Below are 25,168 nucleotides of genomic sequence, written 5' to 3' on the forward strand. Positions count from 1 at the left end.
AAAAGTGGTTTAAAACATATCACTAGTCTATAAATAAATTGCTCAAGAGTAATAAATTCCAAAAATACAATTCAATTATTTAGAACAATTCAAACTTCATTTATTAGGCAACTCAAATATAAACCGTTTTCCTACCGTTTCAAGTTTTTCGAATACCGTCGACAAAATAACGCTGAATTTTGCGATTCGGAACTTTGCCATTCGCAACTTTGCCGTCGACAATTCAGGGTATATTCCTATTCAGGGTATATATTTGCCCATTCGGGGGGTGGGGATGGCGAAATTTTCATAGTAAATTTGCAGTTGGCCATATAATTCAACTAGGATGAAAGTTAAAACATCATTTGATGTTTTTTTATGCTCTTTCATCACTCATATAAAATACCTTCTGGACCCTTATAAGGACTGCAATTAGCCAATTAGCCCCAGAAGCGATTCTTGAATTATGAAGAAAATACATCAAATGACGTTTTTACTTTTATCTTAGCTAAAATATGTGACCCACTAGAAATTTACCGATTTTTACCTGAAATTAGCACGTCCGCAATTGAACTGGAATTAATATTTTTTATAACTTAATAAATATACGGTAGACACAGGTAATATGTATATAATGTTACATTCATTTTGTAAGTGATGGTTGATGACCAAAAATAGGCGGCCGACTACGTCAACTATGGATACTGTTCTCAATAGTCGTTTTTCAATTTCAATTTTGAATTCGCCGGAAAATGCGGACTCTACCATGCTGCAACTGTAAAAATAAATTCTAGGCCTAATTTTAAAAACGGGTTAGTAGAAAAGTGATTGATCAATTGACTCTTTTTATGTTCTTCTGAAAATTTTGGACTAAAAGTCTCCAAAAATGAGTTTATGCTTCCTTAGAATAGGCTTAGGCCTCTTTGACTGAATCTTTATGGGATAGTGAAGCTGGTAAATTTTTACCAAATCATATTATTGACTTAAAATAAAGTGGAATAAAGTGAATATACCACTGGATGCCTTTTTTATGCTCTTTCCAAATATAATAATCATTTTTGTAGGAAATGAATTTTACCCCCACCCCTGTATAGGCCTATACCAATTCAGGGTAGGCCTAGGCCTATATATTTGCACAGGAGGGGGGTGAGGGTAAAGTTTGGACTTACCTTCCATTTACATCAGAAATAAAATCCCCCCCCTCTAATATGCAAATATATACCCTGAATTGGTATATATAGGGGTGGGGGTAAAATTCACTTATGACAAAAATGATTATTAGCCTATATTTGGAAAGGGCATAAAAAAGGCATCAAGTGGTATATGCACTTTATTCCTAAGTCAATAATATGATTTGGTAAAAATTTATCTGTCTTGACTTTTCTCTGTCTACAATTAGCCTTTTCTTGATGCAACCTACTGCAAAATACTTGATAACTGCAATTCAATGATAGCTGCAGGTAAATATTAACCAAATCATATTATTGAGTTACAACTAAAGTGAATATACCTTATGCCTTTTTTTATGCTCTTTATTAATATAATAATCATTTTTGTCAGAAATGAATTTTAGGCCCTGCCCCTATATATACCATTTCAGGGTATATATTTGCACATTATGGGTGTGGGGGGAAAGTTTAAGCTACCTCTCATTTACATCAGAAACAAAATTATCTCCACCCCCCTAATGTACAAATATATAGGCTACCCTGAATTGGTATATATAGGGGTGGGGGATAAAATCCATTTCTGACAAAAATGATTGTTATATTTAAAAAGAGCATTAAAAAAAAGGCATCAAGTGGTATATTCACTTTAGTTGTAACTCAATAATATGATTTGGTAAATATTTACCAAAGTATGTTCTGGGAAGGTACTTTGAAGTACCTACCTCCACTCCTTCCTCTAGAGGGTCCTGACCTTTCATGACTTTTAAAAATATATATGTTATAATAGTGAAATCTTGCAAAATACATCTTCTGCTTAAATGAAGTACAACAAAATTGTTTTCAGCTTCACAACTTTGCTCAATCCCATTTTATAAGGTTTTAAAGATATGCAAGTACATTTCCTAAATTTTGAAAAAAAAAACATTCATATGGCTTAAAACTCTACTCAAATGACAGGTATTGCATTTACAGAAATACGCCTAGAGAACAAGGAACTGATAATGGAAAATTAAGGTAAAACGTTGTTTTGTCAAAATTACAATAGGTATAGACCTGTCATGTAGGCAAATTTCAGGACCCTCTAGAGGGAGAAGGAGGGGAGGTAGGTACTTAAAAATACTTTCCTGGGACAAACTTTAGCCTGTAGACCTATCCCTGAAAGTTTCAATTTCGTAACCTAACTCCTTTCCAAGATAGCCAAAAGTAGCTAAAGTAGAATTTTACCTTTGGTTTCTTTTCTTTTATTAGGGTGGGCTCTATTTGGAAAAAGAGAGCTATAGGCTAGCCTAGTCGTTGGCTCAAGGTATATGGCTATTGTTTGCCCTAGTTTGTGTTTAATAACTTTTTTGAAGAAATTGATTCATACTCTTTTGAAGGAAACACTATAGTAACCAAAGAATCCCTAACAAATATAGGCTAGTGGTGCTACTATGACAAAAGCATCCTCCCCTATAATGGGGCCAAATATAGTATTAAGGCATATGCAGAACTTCAAGAAAACACTAGGTTATAACAATGCAATTTTTGCTTTATAATAATAGTAGCCTAATATTTTTTTAACTATCTATACAAAATATGAATGTACTCAGAAGAATATAAGAAAAGAAAGAATGGAACCACCAACAAAACAATTCTTTTCTCAACTGCATAGACATGTTTAAGGCATTTTCAACTGAAACCAAAATGTAAAACCACAATCTGGATTGTAAATGCTGTTCTGCTGATAATCCAGAACGTGAAAACTCTGTTCCATTGACAATTGGGTTTGCAAGTTCATAATGTAGATTTTGAATTCATCAACTATGCTCAAAAAAAAGATTTTGGATTTTGTCCAGTTGTGAGTTGGGCTTATAAACTTTGTTGTTCCACAGGTTGCAATCTGACAATCAAGTTTGATAAACTTCTTTGTTCCAAATCCTGGTGTTGCTGGTATCCTGTATGGACCTTAATCACTCCAAAGTGCGAATTAAGGTAATTAAGAGTTGACCCAGCTCTAAATGGGTAATTGGAGAAATCAATTTTTTTCCCTTGAATAACGTTGAGAAACTCCATGGTAGCATCTGAAAGAAAATCAAGTCCTGGTGTTGCTGGTTATTTTGTTTGGGACAGAGGTCAGTGGCATGACTGTAAGCTCAGCCAGAGTTGACCTGCCTGGTAATGGGTACCTGTAGAAATCTAAAGGTTGTAAACAGGAAGGGTGTGTGAAAGTGCAGGGTAGCTGGCCCCCAATCCCTCATTGGACTTTCTGACTGAAGAGCCATGAAACAGAGATCAACACTGCCATTAGGGACTGTAAAGTTCAGTGCTGTATTCTTTACCTTTTTTAGCATCAGAAAGAATATATCTAGGGCAAAAAAAGATTAATATCCACCCAGGCTCATTTTGTGAAAATAGCCTTTAACCTGAGCAAGTAGTCCAGGAAGTGTGTGAAAAAAAAGGGCCTAACCCAGAACAAATTGCAATAGAAATGATTCTTTGACTACCTGATTCAGAAAAATGTGCTGATTCCGAATATTCAAAGTTTGCTCATCTAGCTGTTTCACAAATACGTTTTTTTGGGGTTGAGGTAAATAATGAGGAGGAGAAATATGTCTTTTGCAGAAATGCGCAGAACCATGAAAAATAATATGCATTTAGGAGTAATAAAGTACGCTGAATCTGAAAATGATCTCTAACTGCAAGGATAAACAACGGTTATCAATATTTAAAGGGGAATTATGCAGGAGGAGGGTGAATTTTCTCATCTAGTGTCAAACCACACTGAATCTGAAAGAAACTGGTCTTAAAATGTAGAATGGCAACTATCACCCAATTTTGATGGTTTAATTAATGATTAAAGCACTCTCAACTTTTTCAGTTATATAATATACAAATGTGATAAAAAAAAACGAAATATCAATATTCATAGATCTTCGTTATCTTCGGGATCATCAACTCCGAGAAACTCAGTTGTAACACAGTTCGCACAATTTGTTCCCTTGCAAGCTCCACAGGCCGAGGTGCATTTCATGCCATTTCTTTTCCAAGTGCATTGCATATTTGAGCATTTGGTTTTGCAGTTACAGAGAAAAACTGCAAGGAGAGAGTTGGGGGCAGCAGGGAGTTCACCAAAAATAGGGCAATATAATCCATTCTGAATTATCCAACCGAACTGGCCAGGGCTGAGATTACATCCCAGGGTTTTCCACGATTCAACTTGCAAATAATTTCGAAATGAGTGGAAGCTGCAACCATCACTGGTGGGAGGGAGAACTTTAGACTCAACATAGAAAGCAGATGCTGTAACTTTTTCAATGAATTTGAGATGACGCAACTGATCAAGGGTTGAAACTGAGCCTGGACACTTAAACAAAAGCATCATTGCTTCCTCCCCAGCTGCTGAAATGTTGTGCTTGGTGGATAGTGGGTCCATAAAAACTTTAGTGAATTTGTAAAACTCATTGTTTTTTTATCAGAAGCTGTAGTCCTGCTGACTTCCCAATGCCATAGACACGAGAAGTTGAATCGCACCCAAGGAAGGCGTGGACATACAGGATTGTGCTGCATATACGAGATCCAATTTGAGTTTCGTTGCATTTATATCCCAAATTCTATTCTTTGAGATTTCAGCTCGAGGTTCAGAGTAAAAGTAGATCACTTGGCTACCTGTCTGTGCGTGATAACAGAGGAGTATAAGCAGATCTGTGTCATCTCCAACCAGGACAGTAGGCATAAGAGAAGCAGATCGAACTGCAGGTAGAACAATGAGAAGATCAGCATCCCCTTCTGCTTGGTATACCTGACACCCAGCTTTGGTCAGGTACTCACTGGTCATGGCTATGATTGCTTGCTTATTCTTGAAGTTGCTTAGGAACACTTCTTTCTTTGTAGAACAGACCATATTCCTGCTAAAATTGATCTGCAGGCACAATCGTTTTCCTTTCCGTCTCAAATGGGTGATGTCTTTGATTGAAGGTGCTTGGTTGTATCCGTTGAAAACCACCAACGTCCTTTGCGCCCCGTATTTCCGTGCAACGTAGTCAACGTACTTCTGGCAGATACTATCATAGTTGAGTCTTTTTCCCAAGGAATTCGCTGAAGCAGTGCCCCACCATCGAGAACTATATGCTTGTCACTGAAATCTTTGACAAAGTCTTCAGTTTTCGGCTGCTGCTCTGCAACTAGACGCCACATCGCATCGGCGAGGGCAGGCTTATCAGCTGTTCGTCCGTTTGCTTAAAAAGGGACGGAGGTGGTGAACACAATGCATACTTAAAGTATGACTCCAAATCATCTTCGCTATTTCCAGCAACTGTCACCAGCCGCTGAAACATGAATGCTGGATCAATGGCAACTGACTGTCCATCAATAACTGGTGCAGCTTTATTAGCAAGCGTTACCGCCACAGACTTTTTCTTGAATGTGTATATGTTGACGTTTTCCCCTGTCATGTTATCCATGATTTCTTGTCTGACGAATCTAGCTGTGTCAACGTTGACTTTTTCATAAGCCGTAACTCCAGAGGTAATGTTTCACAAGCTCGGGTCTTCTGCGAAAGGGGTATTCTCAGCAAGAAAGTAAATGAGCTTGCTAGTGTCATGGTTGTCGCGTTCAATCCTCGACTCTCTAACTTCTTTGTGCTGTTTGCTCGTCTTGAATTGGACCTTAACAAAAGTTTGCATTGACGAATTAATTGCACTACAAGTTGGTGCTGAGAGTAACCAAGTCAGCCTCTGAAACTCACTCATGCCGCTTCCCCTTGTAAGACCACTGTTAGTTTTCAACGAGCGCATGAGGACCTGCTCAATGACCAGATCTGATGACAGGCCTGCCCAAAATTTTTCGGATCTGCGGATAACATGGTTCCCATTCTGAAAATTGTCAAACACGTCGGGATTGGTAGTTTCCAGCTGTTTCATATTTTGCAGGTACACCCTGGCAGACTTCGCGTATAGGAAGTGGTTGGACACTGCAAGGTCTCTAAAATAGGTCTCACAGCGGGTATCCAAAGGGCTTTATCATATTTATTTCTATACCAAAATGTTTTATTACAAATCAGCAAAAACTCTTGCAGTTTTTACTCTGACCTTGCTACCGTATGCTGTAATCTGCTATCATAAATAAAAAACCCGATTTCTTACCTTTTTAAAAAAAAATGAAACAGCAGAACTTCACCATCAGCTAAACAACTCTCACTGACTGAACGCAACTTTGACCTGTTATCCATTAATCGACTGGCCAGATAAGGCAAAACACGATGGAACAGGTTTTATCACTGTAATGATAGATTTAGAATCGGCCCGAAGGATTTTTACATTCTGGGATTGTTAGGTCCCGTCAGTCGCAAAAGGGTTATGAAACTGATGGAATATTTAGATGAAAGTTCTAATTTTACATTCAAATAAAGGTGATTTTCATAATCACGATGATCTAGTACCCTATTTTAGACATTAATTTTGTTGTTTTACGCCTTTATATGAAAACATGAATTTTACATCTTCAAAATCAACATCAATCTCAAAATCATAATTTTTAGTAGTTTGCTATATATTCATCGTTCAACCTAAAAAGATAAGTGACAGCTTTAATTTTAATTTCAAACAAAGGTTATTTTGCTACTCATCATGATCTAGTTCCCCATTCTAGACATCAGTTCTATTGTTGTACGCCTATTTGTGGGAACACAAATTTCAACTTATCAAACTCAACCTCGACCTTAGAATAATATATTTGTGAAACAGCTAGATGAGCAAACTTTGCATATTTGGAATCAGCGCATTTTTCTGAGTCGGGTAGTGAAAGAATCATTTCTATTGCAAATTGTTCCCGGTTAAACTGTTCCCTTCCTGGACTAAAGCAGCCCTTAGAATTTTCTCAACTTTTCTTTCAACATTGAAATAGCAAGTGTTTTAGTGAGGGTAATTTTTATTGTTGCCCTGGACATTAATTCTGTATTCACCCCCCCCCCCCTGTGTACTATTCTTGTGTTATTACAGCACTTACCTCAGAAAAGCAGATAGCTTAGACTGCAATGATACCAACTTCTCATCAACTTCTTGTATTGTGTTTTATAGAAAGGCAGTGGGGTCAGCAGAAATCAAAGGTAGGAGGCAGAAATCAAATAGGAAAAAAGTATAGGCTACTATTAGTTTATCCTTTCAATGTTCTTCCTGAACACAATAATTACTGCTGTTGGAATTTCACTCCAGGTCCCCCTAATGGAATTGAATGTAGTTCTTGGCTGCTGGATATTTAAATCGTCTGTTGAAGAAGAAGCACAAAAGATAATGACAAACCTACAAAATTAGTGAACTTATGTATGTAGCCTAGGGCTGTATCTGTCCCCACAAGGGGGAGAGCTGGAATGCAATTTTGATGCAGTGATCATTATATTTGGAAAGAGCATTGAGCTGAGAATCTAACAGTATATTTTCTTTTCTGTCTGAGTTCTGTCCTATGCTGTGCTCTATCCTTCCCCTCTTATTTTGAAATATATTATTCTACCACTGCCCTCTCAAAAAGACACTTACCCTCAATGATTCTGGAAAATTTTTGTTATAAATGGGAAACTTTCACAAATAAACCTACAGCACAAGTAAGGCCTAAGAAAAAGGGTTCAAGCCTCAGACCTTTATTAAATCCTTATTAATGAAGTTTTAAAAACTTGAAAAAATGTGTCTTAGTCTAGAATGCAAAGAAAAAAATCCAATTTTGCTTAAAACCATAAGAATTGTGTTTTCGAAACCACAAGTCAAAGAAAATAACACTAAAACCAAAATTAAGGATAAAAATTTTTTTTCTCAAGCTTATCGGATAACGCAAGTTTATCGGAACAACCTATTTTGCACCCCCTAAAAATATTTTTTTTGCATCAACCTATTTTGCCCCCTCCCCTAAAAAAATCCTGGATCCACCCCTGGCTGTTACCTGAATAATACTTTCCTTAGTAATCAAACTAATACAGAAAGCCAAACAAAAGGAAGGGAGAAAAAGTTACATACCCCTCAATTCTGTGGCCTCAAATATTCATTATGGCCTGACTCTTATCATTTTGGCTTTTTAACACTTTTAGCAAATTACACCAATTTTTAATTTGACATCTCTTAACGAAGGATTTTTTTTTAAGTTTTTTTTTTACCCTGTCCAATTGTAAGTAACAATATTTAATAACAACTTCCTATTAGCCTGTGAAAACAGAAGTGTTTTCACTTTTTTTTTTGGGGGGGGGTGGGTCCAAAAAGATAGTTTGTTTTTCTTGGGTGGGGGATAATAATGAACACAAAATTATTTGATAATTTAAATTAGAAGTACCCCAAACACAGGAAAATTCAATGTAATTGATATCAATTAATTAGCTTAAATCAGTTTAATTTAATTTGCTAATCAAAATTAATTAATTATGTAAATTAATGGAAATAGTGCTGAAACGTTTTTTGCAGTCTTCTCTTCTTGGACATGTATTCATGATTTTGTTATGGGTTGGGGGGAGTTTAAAACCTAAGATAATGGATTTTTTTTGGAGGAGGGGTTATAATAATAAATACAATATAATTTAACAATTTGAATTAAAAGTGGGCAGAGACATGGGAAGATTTAAAGTAATCAAAATTAAATAGTTAACTTGGTACTTGTATGATATACGCCCTACCTAATGTTCTTCTAATATGTTTCTCTGATACTCAATCCCAATGAAATATACCAAAGTAAAATTAAAATATAATACTTTAGAAAAATATTTGGGCTATATATTTGCACATTAGGGAGGGGTGGGTAAAGTAGAGTGGGTCCGCTTGCCTAATGTGTCAGGCACAATTATTCTGGATGTTATGTAGTAATAATTGTTTTCTAACTCCACACTGTCCAAATTATTTACCCCTACCACCCCCCCCCCCTAATGTGAAAATATATAGCCATAATGATATATTTTCCATCTATTCTGTCACACCTCTTTGTCTTGTCTCATGCTAAGCTAAAAAACTAACAAAAAAAACCGGCTCTGTAATGAGTCAATGAATGAACAACCTGAACGTTTATCATACAAGTACCGTTAACTTCAATCAATTTAATTCAATTTATTATTTAAAATTAATTAATTGCCTAAATTAATTGAAATAGTGCTGACACGTTTGTTGTAGTTTTCTCCTTCCAGGCAGGTATTCATAATTTTGTCACGCGGTTTGAGGGGAGGGGATTGTATTTCGGATAGAAGTACTAAAATAGTATAATTGTATGGAAGAGAACTTGTAAGGGGAATCGTAAAATTATCAAATATATAGAGGGACAGAGGTTCAAAACCACCCTGTTGCACACGCGTCTGCCCTGCACTAAGAAAAACCCTATATCTTGGATTACGTGGTAAGTAACGACCTGAATATTGGTCACCATCCCCCTCAAGTGATTGTTTACCAATGCTTATCATGTTGCAATCAATTTGATTGCTGGTTACAAAAGTGTGCATTTTATTTTTACTAAAGAATAAAAAAATTATAAGGAAACAAATAAAAGAATTGATGTAAAGAGTAAAAAGAAAATGACAACAAGCAAGACGTTGTTCAGTAATTACCAAAATAAGCATTTTCTTTTTATTTTTGGAGTGGGTGTGTGTGCAGGGGGGGGGGCGTATTCCAAAAAATATTTGAAAGAGATATATTTCTGAGTTTTCTTGTATCAGTTTTTAGGAGGGACGTTCTGTTCTCAAACCCATGTGCTTAGGCATGCACCAGATGCTGAATAAGCGTAACCAGTGGCGTCGTTTGGAGGGGGGCAAAAAGGAGGCCAGTCCCCCCCAATAATCCGGAGGAAAAAAAATATTATATAGCCCGTGCCCCTTGATTCTACAAATGTGGACCCTCTTGCACCCCCCCCCCCCAATAAAAATGCTGGAGTTACACCCCTAAGTGTAACCCATCATGGCCAGTAAAACTGTTGCGCAAATAATGTTTTTTTTCTTTTAATTAAAACTTGTGAAATCCCTTTGTTGAACAAGAGTATGGATATTTGTTGAGTAATTTAACACAAAAAGTGATCATGGGTTGGAACCCAAGTTTGGGGGTAGACCTTGTTGAATCTCTAGTTTACAAAATTGAATAATTAAATACACTAAAATGTGTAACTCTTTTATTGCCGGATTTTAAGAAAGAGATATTCAGCATAAATTCATGGTCAATCTTTTGTAGATATATTTGAATAGTCTCTATTTAGGTATGAATTGTTTCATGATTCGTTTTCCTGGTTTTTAAGTTATGGATGAATATCAAGGCTATTTCAAACCATTGCCATGTCTAATTTTGGCTCTTTTTTTCTTCTGCTTAATAGAAAAAAAAGACAATGAATGTTCTATCAAATTATTAATTAAATCTTCATAGTTAAAAATTCTTATTAATTATATGAATGGTAATATTAGCCTACTGATTGTTCTTGTAAACATAAATGTGTCTTCTTTAACTTCTTTGTATTCTGTGTTCACCTATAAAAACTCTCATGAAACTTGTAGTAGGATGAAAATTGCTTATTGGGCAACACTTTCTTTAATATTTATATAAACTTATATAATGAGTGAATTTAGTAAAATTAAATAAAATGAATTCCATTTAACTCTTCATTTATTTTTTACTGTTAAAAAGGTGACTAAAACTTCGGACTTCCAATTAAATGAGTTCTATCTGATCCAAAGCTTATGCGACCACCCGTTCTAATAGAAATTCGAAGAAACTCAAAATACAAACAATATAAATACCTATAACTGCCATTAAAAAAGGATAAATATCTTCCAGGGGCATTAATGGCGCCTTTGGCGTTGGCATTTCCGTTTTTTATTTTTGTTTTTTTTTTTTTTTTTTTTTTTTTTTTCAGGTACCAAGCCTGTCACCAGTCATTAGCACCGAAACCTCTAATATGCTCTAAAATGGCACTGCTTTCACCCCCAACATTTAAAGAATTATTAAGCGTTCGATTTGAACTTTTTACGGCAAATTGTAGGCTACGATTGTTTAGTTGCATCATTTTGCAATTTTGCCGTAAAATTAATTTTATCCTTTGTCCAGAGTAGTTGTACTTGGATCGGGGCCGAGATGTAGTTATTTATCCTATTATTCATAGAGAACTGATATTACTTAGTCATACCCCCGCCAGAGCAATAAGCGGGTAGGGTTGCAAAGTAGTGTAGAGCACCCGTATTTCTACACGGTGTCCTCATTATATTTATGTGCCTCGTGGTATTCCTCATTTGTCTCCATGTCTAACATAGAGGGTGGTCTGAACCCCCCGTTTCCTCTAAATGGGGTTTTATGCCTAATATTCCAGAACAATTGCTTAAACAAGTTTCACTTGTCAATTTTGGTTAATGTTCATCAATAGGTAGGTGCTGTGACACGCAACTCACAAAAACTTTGTGATTTGAACTTTGTGATGAAAAACTTTGTGATTCACAAAAAATAATATGGAGTCGATGTGAAATGCCACTCCACACAAATATTCAAAGTACCATAAATCATTAGCACCGAAATGGCGCTGTCTACCTACAGAGCGGAGTGGGCGCATTTTATTATTTTTGTTTATTATAATTTCTTTTTACCAAGGTACTTTGTATGGAAGAAGTTGTCTTTGAAACTTCGGAAGGGACTCATTCAATTGGAAATTGAAAGTTCTAGTGTCCTTTGTAAGAGCCAAAAGTGATTGGAGGTTGACCAGCACCCCTCCTACTTACTTTCCCCCAAAGACATCAAAATAAGATTTTGAGATAGCCATTTTGTTGAGCATTTTGTAGCCCCGAAACGTCAAAACTAAGTGAGTAAGTAAGTATCTGGAAAGGTGGGCATGTTTGATCTTTGGTGCCCAAAAAGTTAGGGCGTTAAGGGGGAGCTGTCAGGTGATGTTGAGGGGATTATTAGTTTAATCAACAGACGGTATATCCATGCTGGTTGTCAAAAGGGCGTATTTCAGGAATGGCATAGGGTATTAAATTGGAACTCTCACGGAATGATAGGGGGGGGGGATAATCGATTCACTAGAGTAAAGTATGTTGACCCTACTACTGCTACTATCACAATTACTACTTCTATTGCGACTGCTACTAAAGCTAAGGGTATTTAGGTGAAAATTTCAATTAATCTTGGTTACGTTGGTAATTTTTTTCCCTTTGTTTTTGCTGTTGTGAGAAATAAAACATAGCTCAAAATAAAGTTTGTTTTCAGTTAAGTCCAAGTTATGTTTTAGTCTAGTAGGCATGGGGGGCATTAGTCCTACTGTTTTTTGTGGTAGTTTTTGCTTGTTTTGAGTTAGACTTGATTATCTATTGTAATTTCTGTTTGTTTCGGATTTTATTTAGTTATTGATGTTTATTTATGGTAGTTTTGCGATGGAAAAATTAGTTAACTTTATTTCTGCCCATCTTTGGGTTAACGTAGCTCTTTACTTAATTGATATAAAAAACAGGGTTCTGAGCAGAATTTTAGATTAGGATAAATTCTATTATATGATAAACATTATAGGTTAAATTCTTGGGAGAGGGGAGAGTCGCCCTTATAGCGTGCATTTAGGAGGATGGATGAGACTCCACATAAAGTCATAACTAGTTTGGGAGGTTTTTTTTTAATATAGGCTGAAATCATCCAAATCTGAATTGAAGTAGAGATGTATTTACTGAAAAATATTCCCCCCCCTGTGCCCCCAAATATGTGCCCCCAAAACTTTTCGATCAAATCTCACTACCCTTTGTAGCTCGTCCCTCTGAAAGGAAAACCATAATGAAAGTTCTATTCTCATTATGTACCGTGAATGCACGGTACACCTTTACGGTATGACCTTTATATATATATTTTTTTTTTTTTAGCAGGACCTGATCCTTTAAGAAGCTTTATTTGAGGCCGCTGAGGTCGCTTTGCTTGTGCCGGTCCGGTCAGAATGAAAAATTTGGTCAAAGTGATAAAAAACTTGAAAACCTAATTAGAGTAAAGCCAAGACTTTGCAACAACAACAGAAAAGAAAGAAAATCGTCATAAACAGATTAATGAAAGTAGACTGACTATTTTGCATATAATGGTTCATTCCTGGAAGTCTCTGCAATTTTGGATTTATTCGCTATAAAAATGGAAATGTTTAAAATATTTTCAAAGTAAAGTGCAAAACAGAATATGACAAAGCTGGTATAACTTTTTCAGAGTTGTATAAAAATGATTAATTTCACTTCTATGATGGTCTATCATCCTAAGGCAGAACTAAGGTATAGATTAAGGCTAATTTAGATAGTCTATTAGTTCTGTGAGTCCTTTAAAGGTGATTGGAGACCAAAATGCAATTCAAAATTCATGGTCAACGATGTCCACTGGACCTGCAGGCGAGTGTGCGACCATAATTTTTCATATTGTATAAGCTATGCCTACTGGGAAAGCCCGCTGGAATCGCAGTGGGGTGGTCGCTCTTAGCCATTTTTAAGAAAATAGGACAGCCTTATCCAGGATTATTTATCCAGGTGGGGAGGGGGAATACAAAAAAGCTTAAAAAAGGCATGAAAAATTGTTTACTTGCGTTTGTTTTTTTACTTTTTTACGAGTTTGACAAAAAAGCCAGATGACTGAAACTTTCAGGAGTCAGCTAAGATATCAGATCCTGAAAATCTCTGAAAGCTTCATTCACCTAGCTTTATTAATTTCTTTAAAATATCAAAAAGACTGCTGGAAAGGGATTGTATACCCTACTCACCTTAGTATACTGTATATAAACTGTATAGTACAGTGTACATAACACAGATTTGTAATTGCTGAGGAGTCGTGTCTAGATAGCGCTAGTCCGCAGCCGGAGATCATAATGGGATTAATGTGGAGGAGCTGAACCGAATAAGAGGGTTCTTAAAACTTACTCTGGTGCACAAAAATGCACCCAAACATATATTTTGCTATTTATGGTGTCTGAACAGATTGTTAGTTATGGTATCTATAAGATGTATTTTCATTGAATTATGCTGGTAAGTTCTTTAGGAAAAGGAAACTGCTGAATATCCGAAATGAGAAAGCCAAGGGGTCGCCCACGTTACACCGCCTGGTGTACATCTTGGAGCACCACGTGTGCTGTACAGTGGTGCTGCCACGCATGGCACAGCTTCTACTATCACTTGGAAGACTTTTGCCACTCTTGACACGTGCCATCTGGTAGACATGATTTCCAAAAGTGGACAACCCTACGGAGAAAGCGTTTCAAAGATCATATCATCGACTTACCTTTAATGGCAGCAATACAAATTATGAAGCCTGGCTTCCGCTGGGTCCACACCCCTCCGTATCCAGTGGGGCTGTATGAGTCTAGGTGCCCCCCCCCTGCGCAAAATTTCCCTTGGAAAATTTCCTCCATATTGCCCCTAGATAATTTTGGATGTTTGTTAGAAGTGAAATTGAAAGTTTTACTCACCTGTTTAAGTCAGAGGCACTGCCTTAGCGTTGGCTATAGTAAAGAGCCATAAGGGTTCAGTGTATTAATATTTATTTATTTCATATGGAAGGCACTTTATGTGGAAGGGGTGGTCGTATAAACTTCATAAAAGGCTCATTCGATTGCAAATTAGAAGTTCTAGTACCCTTTTAAGAGTAAATAGGGATTGGAGGACCCCCTTCCCTCCGACACAGTTTATCCCCAAATGCATCTGATCAAAAATTTGAGATAGCCATTTTTTTAAATAGTGCAAAGGTCAAATAACCATGCCTCTGGGTTCGCGAACTTCCCTTTTATTCCTCGGGGCAAGGGCTGTAAGCTACGCAGGTTGCCTATTGTTAAGATGCAAGGTGTTAATAGGGAGGTTGGTCGTGTAAACTTTGAGGGGGCTCATTCAATTGAAAATCGAAAGTTCTAGTCCCCTTTTTAAGATTTAACCTGCTTTTCAACCAGGTGCTACCAAATGAGTTGTTACCCACTACAGTGTTTTAAAAAGTTTCTTATCCCAGTTCAACGGCTCTTGTGTTTCAGGAATCGTTTTTAAAGAATTTTAAAGACAAAAAGTCTAACTTTAGCATACATGAGTAAGGTTTTGAGGAGGAGGTAGCCCCCCTCATAAACGGAATTGTTTTTGTGTGTTTTAAGTTTTAATATTACTCCTTACTTTCAGTTGAACAAGTTTTTTGGCTGTTTTAATTTCTGATCGTTTTTAAAATCATACCCAGGCTTAACCAGGATATATGTGGGCTACCAGCCCAATAAACCCACGATTCTTTTTCTTTTAAAGTGTATGCACCAATTATTGTAAACTGGTTGGTAGCTTCCGACTTTTTTAGTTTTCTGCTTTAAAATTCAAATATTGGATTGTGAGTAAAATTTTGGACATTATTTGAATATTTAGTCAAAATTTTCGATGAACAGTAGTTTTGTTGAATAATTTCTTAATAATAACTTTACTGAAGAAATACTTATGTTATTGTTATGAAGGCAAGTTCTACGTGACTTGGTCTCCTACGGGGCTGAAGCCATCACGACCTCTACAACAGTGTTCTCTGATGTTTAAATACATCGAATACATACATTTACAATGTAAATATTTTTGGAAAAGAGGAAAATTACTATTTAAAATCGGTGGAAAATAAAGCTCCTGGTAGTACTTTTCACCCCCCCCCCCCTCATCCTCCAAGAATTTCCTGGCAAGGCCCATGATGCCCAGCTTCGCCTTTTTCCTCACTCTGTGGCGGTAGGCATGTGAATGCAATATTTATACTACAGAGAAAAAAGATTGTAGCAATGAGAGTGATACTATTACCCTCACCCCTCAGTACCAATAATAATGGTGTATACCAAAAATGTTCACGGGAATCAAGAGGGACTAAATACCAATTTCTACCTCCCCCTCCTTCTCCAAAACTCATTCTATATTTGAAGGTTCAAAGAGAGTTAGAATTTCGGACATGGGGAATTATACAGTTTTGGCATTGAAATGTGCTCTTTTCGATGCCTTTCATCCCCCTCCAGCCTACACAATAACCCACCACCCCTCCTTTATAGTACCTGATGCGCAATGATACACCACCACAGATAATTTCATGAAAAAATCATGTGAATCAACCGAGTTAAATCTAGCACTCAGATAAATGTCCACATCAACAACTGGCCTTGTATGGATTATGTGACTTTTCACTGACGAATGCGCCGTCACTATTTTGTATATGAGACCTTGAAATATATACGGTAGGGCTCTATGATTTTTTTGTACTTATGGAAGGAGGCAGGTGCCTCAAAGGGTGCATTTTAATGCCAAAACATCCCCAACGATCATTGATCCTTCAGATAAATACAGAATTAGTTCTAATGGAGAGACGGGGGTGGGTAGAAATTGAAATATAATCCCCAGGGTCGTACCCAGAACTTTTTTTTCGTTGAGGGGGTACAAAGAAACCGCATCGAAAACTGCGCGTTTTCATGCAATTTATTACGTTTTCACAAGTCGGACAAACATTTCGGAGGGGGGGGGAATCCTAACTCTTCCCCTGAATACGGTCTTAATAATCCCTCTTGATTTCCAGGAATTTTTCTGGTCTACGATGTTATTATGAAAGTAAAGAGTAACATTAAACCCCAAAATCAGCAGAATTTATTCTTTATAGGAAGGGGCTGCCCCTTTTTCATCTTCAACCTCCCCTGATCGTCTTAGAAACTTTGGAGATGCTCATTCGATCGGAAATTGAGAGTTCTAGTTCTTTTTCAAATCGAAAGTGATTGGAGATCAACCAATCCCTGCCCTAGACCCATTTTGATATCGTATTTTTTTTTTTTATCTGGAAAGCAATCACACATCCATGATCTTTCTTTGCTAAAAAGATACAACTCCAAACATTTGTAGACGAGAGCTTTAAACCTCTACACAAGGGTTCTCTGATGTTTTTGTTGTTAGAAAGAGGGGTAGATGCCTCAAAGGGTGCAATTTAACGCCGAAACATGCTAACTCTCATTGAACCTTCCGGTAAGAAAAGGACGGGAGGCGTTTGGAGGTAGAAATTGATATTTAATCCCTCTTGATTTCTGGGAATATTTATGGTCTACGCTGTTATTATGAAGGAAAAGAGTAACATTAAACCCCAAAATGAGGAGAATTTGATCCGTATAGGAGGAGGTTGCCCCTTTTTCATCTCCAACCTCTCCCTGATCGTCGTAGAAACTTCAGAGGATGCTAATTCGATCAGAAATTGAGAGTTCTAATCCCTTTTTTTGATAATCGAAAGTGATTGGAGACCAACCAGCCCATGTCTTAAACTGTTTTTGATATCTAGTCCTTTCGTCACCCCTTAGGACATAATATGATCGACACTTTCTATGAGTTCTACCTTTATGAGCTCCACTTTACTCATTCTTCACTACCGTGGATAGTATGAAAAGTGCGGTGCAACTTTAAACTCATTCCAATCTTGAATTTTTTTCTAGAAAAACTATTATTGTCTTTTCTAGTTACGTATAGGAGGAGGTTGCCCCTTCTTCATCTCCAACCTCCCCGGGAAACTGTTTTTGATATCTGGTCCTTTCGTTACCCCTTAGGAATTAATATAATCGACACTTTCTATGAGTTCTACCTTTATGAGTTCCACTTTACTCATTCTTCACTACCGTGGATAGTATGAAAAGTGCGGTGCAACTTTAAACTCATTCCAATCTTGAATTTTTTTCTAGAAAAACTATTATTGTCTTTTCTAGTTACGTATAGGGGGAGGTTGCTCCTTCTTCATCTCCAACCTCCCCGGGAAACTGTTTCTGATATCTGGTCCTTTTGTTACCCCTTAGGGCATATGATCGACATTTTTAAGCACCTATTTTGTATTTTTCTTTGGCTGCTGAATTTTGTGTGTGGGCGGATTTTCCACGGGGGAATTATTCTGGGAGAATTTTTTGTGGAGGGAGAATTTTCTGGAGGGACGCCGGCTCCCTGGTTGTATATATAGGATTGTGTTGGCCTCTTTTAATTCCATAAACTGGTTTTAAATATAATGTAAATGTCTTTATTTTGTACCTGTTCCGTCTTTCTGTTTTGATGATTTCCACTGCGCTAAAGACATCTCAACAGACATGATGAGTGGCGAGACGGGACGCATTTTCACAATTTTAGCGCGTTTTGAGGCGGTCGCGCATTAATTTTTCAAATAGGCGCATTTTTTGGGAGAAAAATCGTTTATTCGGTGCATTTTCATTAGAAAAATGGAGCTTTCGGTGCATTTTTACTGAGATGGCGGCGCAACTTTAAACCAGGTATCTGGTAATACTTCAGTCACGTGTAAAAATAGATGGTTAGTAGTAATAAGCCATGTATGTTGATTGCAGTGCTTTTGAAAAATCAGCCACATTTTCAGCTTCCATGATGGATTTCACAAAGAAAAAAAAAAATCCAGGGATTAGCCCTTAGGAGCTGTGTCTGACTATTCAAACCCTTTTGCAGAAGCTGATCAGGATTTTTTTAAGTTGATGCTTTTGTGGCAGTATTTCAAAAATGATCTTGGCAGAATATTTTATTGGCTAAAACAAAACAAAAACTCCAAAAAGTCAGTATCAAACCGTTTTTGAATAAGTCTTGTCTCTAGGCCGCATAGTTTTGTCTCTGCTATCCTAAAATTTGTAATTTTGTTCCAAAAGTTCGCGTTACTTAGCCTCAAAACTCCGGTTCACTTCGAGGTTGCACTTTACTCATTCTTCAGTACCGTGGGTAGCAAGGGCGAATCTCCAGCATTTTTATTGGGGGGGGGGGGCAAGAGAGGTCCATATCCGGATCAAAGGGCATAAAATGTATAATAATTTTTTTCTTCACATTATTGGAGGGGCAACTGCCCCCCTTGCCACCCCCAAACGACGCCTCTGGTGGGTAGTATGAAAGGTGTTAAACCGTGCACATCAAGATTCTTTTTATTATGCAGCCAGATTTATTACCAGAATATAAGAAAAGGACAAATTTGAAAATTAGAGGCTAATATTGTAATTGGGTGTCAATTGTTCTGTTATGGCAAGATTTGGGTCAATAAATCAGGATGGTAGCTTAAATTTTCTTGTTGGACAGGTCAGTGACAAAAGCTATTACAAGGGTTTGCACACTCTCAGTTCCATGTTTTTGGCCTTGCGTCTCCAACTGTTTTCTTATCCTTGGTCTTGTACCTCTTTTCATGCCTCTGAACCTACAATCTTTGAACTATTTTGCACCGTTGGTTCTGTCTCTGCGTCGTCTTAACTCGGATGGGGCTTCATGGTGTATTCCAGTGCTTAACCCCTCGTGTTGTCAATGATTTATGATCGGTCGTTTAAAGTGTCTTTTGTTTTTTGGTTCAGCTTTGCTATACTTGGTCATTTTGGCACCGCCTATGAATTGTGTCATATTTACTAATATAACCTTTGTACCCATCAATTATCGAAATAAGCAGAACGAACGTAAATAATCGTACCTGTGCACAGCCTCTTCCCCTTAGGTTGTTAAGAATGGCCTCGGGAAGAATGGAAATAATGGCCGAAAAGCACGTTTTTCAATTTTGACCCCCTCCCCTCCTCTGACAAAATGACCTGACCCTGCTTTTCTTCATGGGTTTGACCTCTAGGCACCTAGGCATAGGCACCTAGGCATATATATATATATATATATATATATATATATATATATAAAAAAATATATATATATATATATATATATATATATTATAATTTATATTCAAATAACATATAATTAAAAAAAGAGCTATAGATCCCTTTTCGAGTTCTCGAATTTTTAATAAAATATTTTATATCAATTTGTAAATTTCAGGTGCCAGTTTTTTTCTATCTGAGCATGAGTATTTCCAATCTTATTATTCATTAATCTTTGTCCGATGATATAATGTGCATTATCATATTTTTGATAGACAACGGTAGAGACCTAAGGGGGAGCTATTTGAGATAAAATTCAATTGAACCGCATCCCCCCCTCCACGTCTAAAAATATTTATCAAATGTATATCAAACAAGAAACTTATTTTATGTGTTGATATCGAATCTGATCAATCTCTGTTTGATGCAGAAGTCATGCCATTAAGGCCATATCTAGGGGGATTAGGGGATTTGGCCCCCCCCCGCCCCGGAATGTTTTTCCGACTCTTAAAAACGTAAAAAATGAATATTAACAAATTTTTGATGTGTTTTTTAAAGCTTTTTTTGTAAACTTCCCGAAAAAAGTGCTTTTGTAAACTCCCTTCCCACTCCCGAAAAAAAATTACAGAAGCTTGTTCAATGGCTCAGATGTTCTGTTTCTATGAAATATTCCTGTTCTATGTTCTATTAAAGTTTAGAGTTAAAATAACAAGAACTTGGTTGAAAAGACCTTTATCAATAATAATTTGTTGATGTATCCCTCCACCAAAATTTGGGGAGGGTTCAATATAAAAAACGTAGCCTGGAATGCTCCCATTTCCTTTCAATATAGCACTGGTTGAAACCAATTCTTAAGCTTGCCTTGAGAACTACATGAGAAAACACAAGGGAAGGATCTGTACTTCCTCTGATTTTCTCTACTAGTCTAGTAAAAACGTGGTTTAACCTCAAATAGTTTCATTTGCATCAGCAAAAAAAGGAGCATAGAAATGACATATTTAATCATATTTGCTGGTATTTACTCAATCAAAATTTTTTGCCTCAACCTCAAATTCAACCTCAAAAAACTCAAATTTATGAAAGAGTTAGGGCGGTAAACATTTCGGGTTCGAAATCAGCACATATTTTTGGTCGGATAATGAAAGAATCATTTGTATAGCAATTTGTTTGAGGTTGACCCCTTTTTTTTACACAATTTTCCTAGACTATATTGTTTCCTATATTTTCAAGGTAATTCATCCATTTTAGGTTTCCTTCTTGGAAGTTGTGCCCTTCTAAAATCCCCTGATTTTATTGCGTACCCTCCTGGCAGGGGTTCTTCTATGCGATGACCCTGCCAAAAACAAAATCCCCCTACTTTCGATTTATTAATATAGGTACATGAATTATAACTTTGTATTAAAATACCTTTCCACAAAGGGGGAGAGGCTAGGGTGCATTGGTCCAAAGGACCAGAGCAATACAGCATGCACGTAATAGGCTTAGGTGCATTTCCAAAGATTTATAATGTAGCTCTTAGACCTGTATTATTATTATTATGGGCGGACTAAAAAAAAAACTGATTCGAGGCTCAGACCACAAAGGCCTATTGCCTCGACCCCCAGAAAAGAAATAATAATTTGAGACCAATGGCTGTTGGTCTATAGTCCCCGGGCATGTTTTTTTTTTAGATTGGGCTTTTCTGTCTTTTTTCCCCTTTATAGAAGAGCCTTCCTTGGTAGTGTCAAGGTGTCCACCATTGTTTTCGTTCGTACAGAGAGCCCCATCCGCCATATTCAGACCGGTTTAGACAGGCCACACTTGTCCCTCAAAAGAGAGGGAAGACTCACCCGCTACTCACCAGTAATCTGCTGCAAACGGCACCTGCTGCAAACGAGAATTGGTATTAGCAAGAGAATTTTCATTCTCCCACTACGGATTGCTCCTCAAGGGTCTTTTCTTGCGCAACGGTTGGCGCTTAATATGTCAAGGGGGATTGGCCATCCAACCTTGGAAGCGGATTCCACATCATTGTCAGACACTAGGAAGTGATCAGGCTGTGGTTGTTACCTCTTCCCCACTCTTTGATATTGGTATATGGATAAATTCAGATAGATGGTTTGTCAAAATCAGGGTCTTCCTCTAAAAAAGAAACGAAAGTGGCATCTCTAGTCTGTCAAATTAAATGATTCGTCAAGACGAAAAAACCGTCGAACTATGTGAACGCAATATAAAATTATAGTACAAATCATTCGTAAGTGGCTGAACTCTCCTCCCTGTTTTCAAGTAGGGAGTGTTGCCCCTGTTTACAGGGGAATTCTTCTCCTTGGAGATTGGTCCGTAGTACCACTCTCCCTGAAAAAATGCTCTGTTCCCTCCTTAGTAGTCGTCAGACTCATGTGTACATGCAAGTAAATTTGCATGTACACAGTGGAAATCCCCCTTTCCCTATGACGATCCAAAGGACCTTCCAATCGAAAGATAAAAAATAGTGATGCAATATCATGATTCCCTTCAAAAGGGTTGGACCGGTGTGCGCTCATCTTTGTAAAGATCTGTCTCTGGTGCACCGAAACCTTGAAGCAACAAGGTCATCAAAAGAAAAACATTGTTGCTCACTGGATTTATCTGCTGTCAGTATATCCTCTCACTGAGGCTCGATTGACGTGCTTAGATTTCGCCAATCTGTCTGGTACGTTCAGTGCATAGTTTCTGCGCCTGCCTCACAGTGCAGATATCTGTGCTGTGGTCTAGGCCTACCTGTGCCCCGTGTAACCGATGGTTTTCTATATGAGAGCCTTTTTCATAAAAATGAATTAAATTCCTGAATATATGTAATTTTCAACCTAACCAATTGAAATAAAAAGATTTGATTTTTACTGCCCATGACACTTCAAGGAAAAGTAGCGATGGAACAAAGTTGATTATCAAACCAATATAGCGCAGTAGAGAAAGTTAAACTGAGTTATTTAAATAGTCAATGTGTTAATTTTACAATTTCATTTGCTATAATCGCCTGCGTGTATAAGCTTAAAAGCAATAATCATTTTTTTGTTTGTTTTAACTTTCAATTTCGATCCTCATTTTCGTTAAAAAAGCTCCTTTTTCTTGTTAATTAAAGTTTGAAGCGCAGTTGAGCAGTCACCATTCTGGAAATAAATGCAACTTGTATCTTTGAAAATGTCGTTTCCAAAAGTTAGAACAATAGCTTTTTTAAGTTTTCTAAAAGTTTTTTTTTTATCAATCGTTGTTTTACGACTTTTTAACTTTGGCTTTCCAACTATCATTTAGTCAATGCAGACTTTTGTAATTTGTTGGACTTCTTCGACTATAATTTCTTCAACTAAAGTCTATTTTCAGAAGTTGCTAAATGTTACGGTTTCTTAACCCTGTAAATGAATAGTAAAATAAATTTATGTTTAGATCGTATCCGATACTTTATGTTCGATACGATACGATAAGTTATGTTTAAAATCTGCAGTCATCCGATACTTTATGTTCGATACTGTGCGATACGTTATATTTAAAATATGCAGTCATCCGATACTTTATGTTCGATACGATACGTTATGCTTAAAATCTGCAGTCATCCGATACTTTATGTTCGATACGATACGATACGTTATGCTTAAAATCTGCAGTCATCTGATACTTTATGTTCAATGTTGTTTGTCTATTTGTGTGAAATTTCTTGTGTATAGTAAACGATGGTAGCCATTTCGTCACTTCTAAAGTGGTATACTGGCCAAATGACCATTTCACATTGACTTACATAATGCTTGTAAGCCACTTACGCTCTGTATGTAAGCAACATTAGAAGTAGAGACAGTTTAAGCTTATTTGTAAACTAGGCTAACACGGGAATGCCTTTTATTTGTGGGGGGGGGGGTTATAGACAAATATATGGAGATCAAAGAAATGAATGGGGAGAAAGGTAGTTTTGAAGATCACACTGCCTTTCCATGACGATAAACAGCAGTTCAAGTAGGGGTAATTCCTTTTATTAGACAGCGAAAAAACAATAAAAATACTGAATTTTTCGATCACATATTGAGTGACCGTCATCATGCCATCACTGTATATGTGATCGAAATATCCATTTTTTTTATTATTTTTTTCACTGTCTAATAAAAGTGTTTATTCCTTTTTGAACTGTTATTTACCGACATAGGGTAAATTGTAAACATTTCGAAATCTCTGGGGCAGGGGGCTTTTATAAAAAAGGAGTTTGTGCGTCACAAATAAGTCAGAAACTAACATCTAAGGATACAACTTCAGATAAATTATCCAGTTTAATTTTTCAACAAACTATATCTCCTGTGGGAGGGGAGGAGGCCTGATAATAATCGTCACTGTACTTTGAACAATTGAACGTTTTCTTACAAAACTAAAGAGCCTAAATTAGCGGACAAGAATTGTTGCTTCGCAGCCTAAGCAACGGATATATATATATATATATATATATATATATATATATATATATATATATATATATATATATATATATATATATATATATATATATATAAAACTTGTGCAAATAAACAAACTAGTTTCTCTGTGTTTGCAGTATTATGCAAAACTAGCACTTTAATTTGCTTCTTGTTTACATTATTTAGTCACCTGAATAACTTCCTTGACTTAGTGCTCTTTCTCGGGAGGGTCGGCAGCGCGGAGGGAACTGGTTGACAGCACCGTCGGTCTTCTCCAAGTGGCCTTTCTCAGAACTGGGATGGGACCTCATTTGAACTTGTATTAATGCTGAGGAGGCCTTGATTTATCACATCAGTCCATCTGGTGCATAGTTTCGACCGAGGACGGTGCCAGTCATTTTCCGAGCGGTTGAAATCCGTGGTGATTCTTGTGAGGGAACTTGCCGGGTTGACACGCTAGGCTTGTAATGTTCTTCGGTTAGGTGTTCGAGTCCTGTTGTCACTAATTATTTGGTTTGGGACGGGGGTCAGCGATGTGACTTTAAGCTCTGACCAAGCTCCAAATTGCTGCCGGGGGAAATCTAGGTGAAAACCAAGGAAGCGTCGGATGATTTGCCCCATCTACGCAGAGCACACCCGCCCAAAGGCAGAGAATCAGAAGATCAGTTCCTGCGTCATGCGGACCATTAGTCTGCACGTGAAAAACTTTTGCTTTTTAATTTACGTACTTAGGGGGGGGGGAGTAGGCGGCTGTACCACCTAAAGAACGGGCTTCTATTTGAATGCAGAGGCTCGCCAGTTTGAAGGCCATCAAAATCTCAGTCTTGCTGCCTGATTCTGTCATGCCATTTTGCGTCGCAGCATGGGTATCTGCACAGCACTGAGCGTTTCTGCCTTCTCCATTAAAAAACATGGGGCACGGCATATCTCGCTCATTTCTTCTTGGACCCCCCTTCGTGCTTGCGCAATAACGAATTTTATTCTTTTGCTATGTTTTGATACGCTGTTAGGAAACCTAACTACCGCCCCTTTACGGCGCTGTGATGCGTCCTATTTCTAAGACAAATTTTC

The 25,168-nt window shown here is 37.1% G+C and overlaps 1 protein-coding gene across 1 annotated transcript in view; it reads left to right on the forward strand.

Moving 5' to 3' along the window:
• The first annotated feature begins 748 nt into the window (after positions 1–748).
• The window catches only part of LOC148940566 (protein brain tumor-like), a 120,030-nt gene continuing 95,610 nt past the window's right edge, over positions 749–25,168 (forward strand). The window contains exon 1 of the mRNA XM_089105370.1: positions 749–791. The gene's annotated coding sequence lies outside the window, so the exon portion shown is untranslated. The remainder of the gene's footprint in view (positions 792–25,168) is intronic.

This window comes from Artemia sp. Qi Xiang Cuo, chromosome 19, assembly GCF_049724085.1.
Source record: "Artemia sp. Qi Xiang Cuo chromosome 19, ASM4972408v1, whole genome shotgun sequence".
NCBI lineage: Eukaryota > Metazoa > Arthropoda > Branchiopoda > Anostraca > Artemiidae > Artemia > Artemia sp. Qi Xiang Cuo.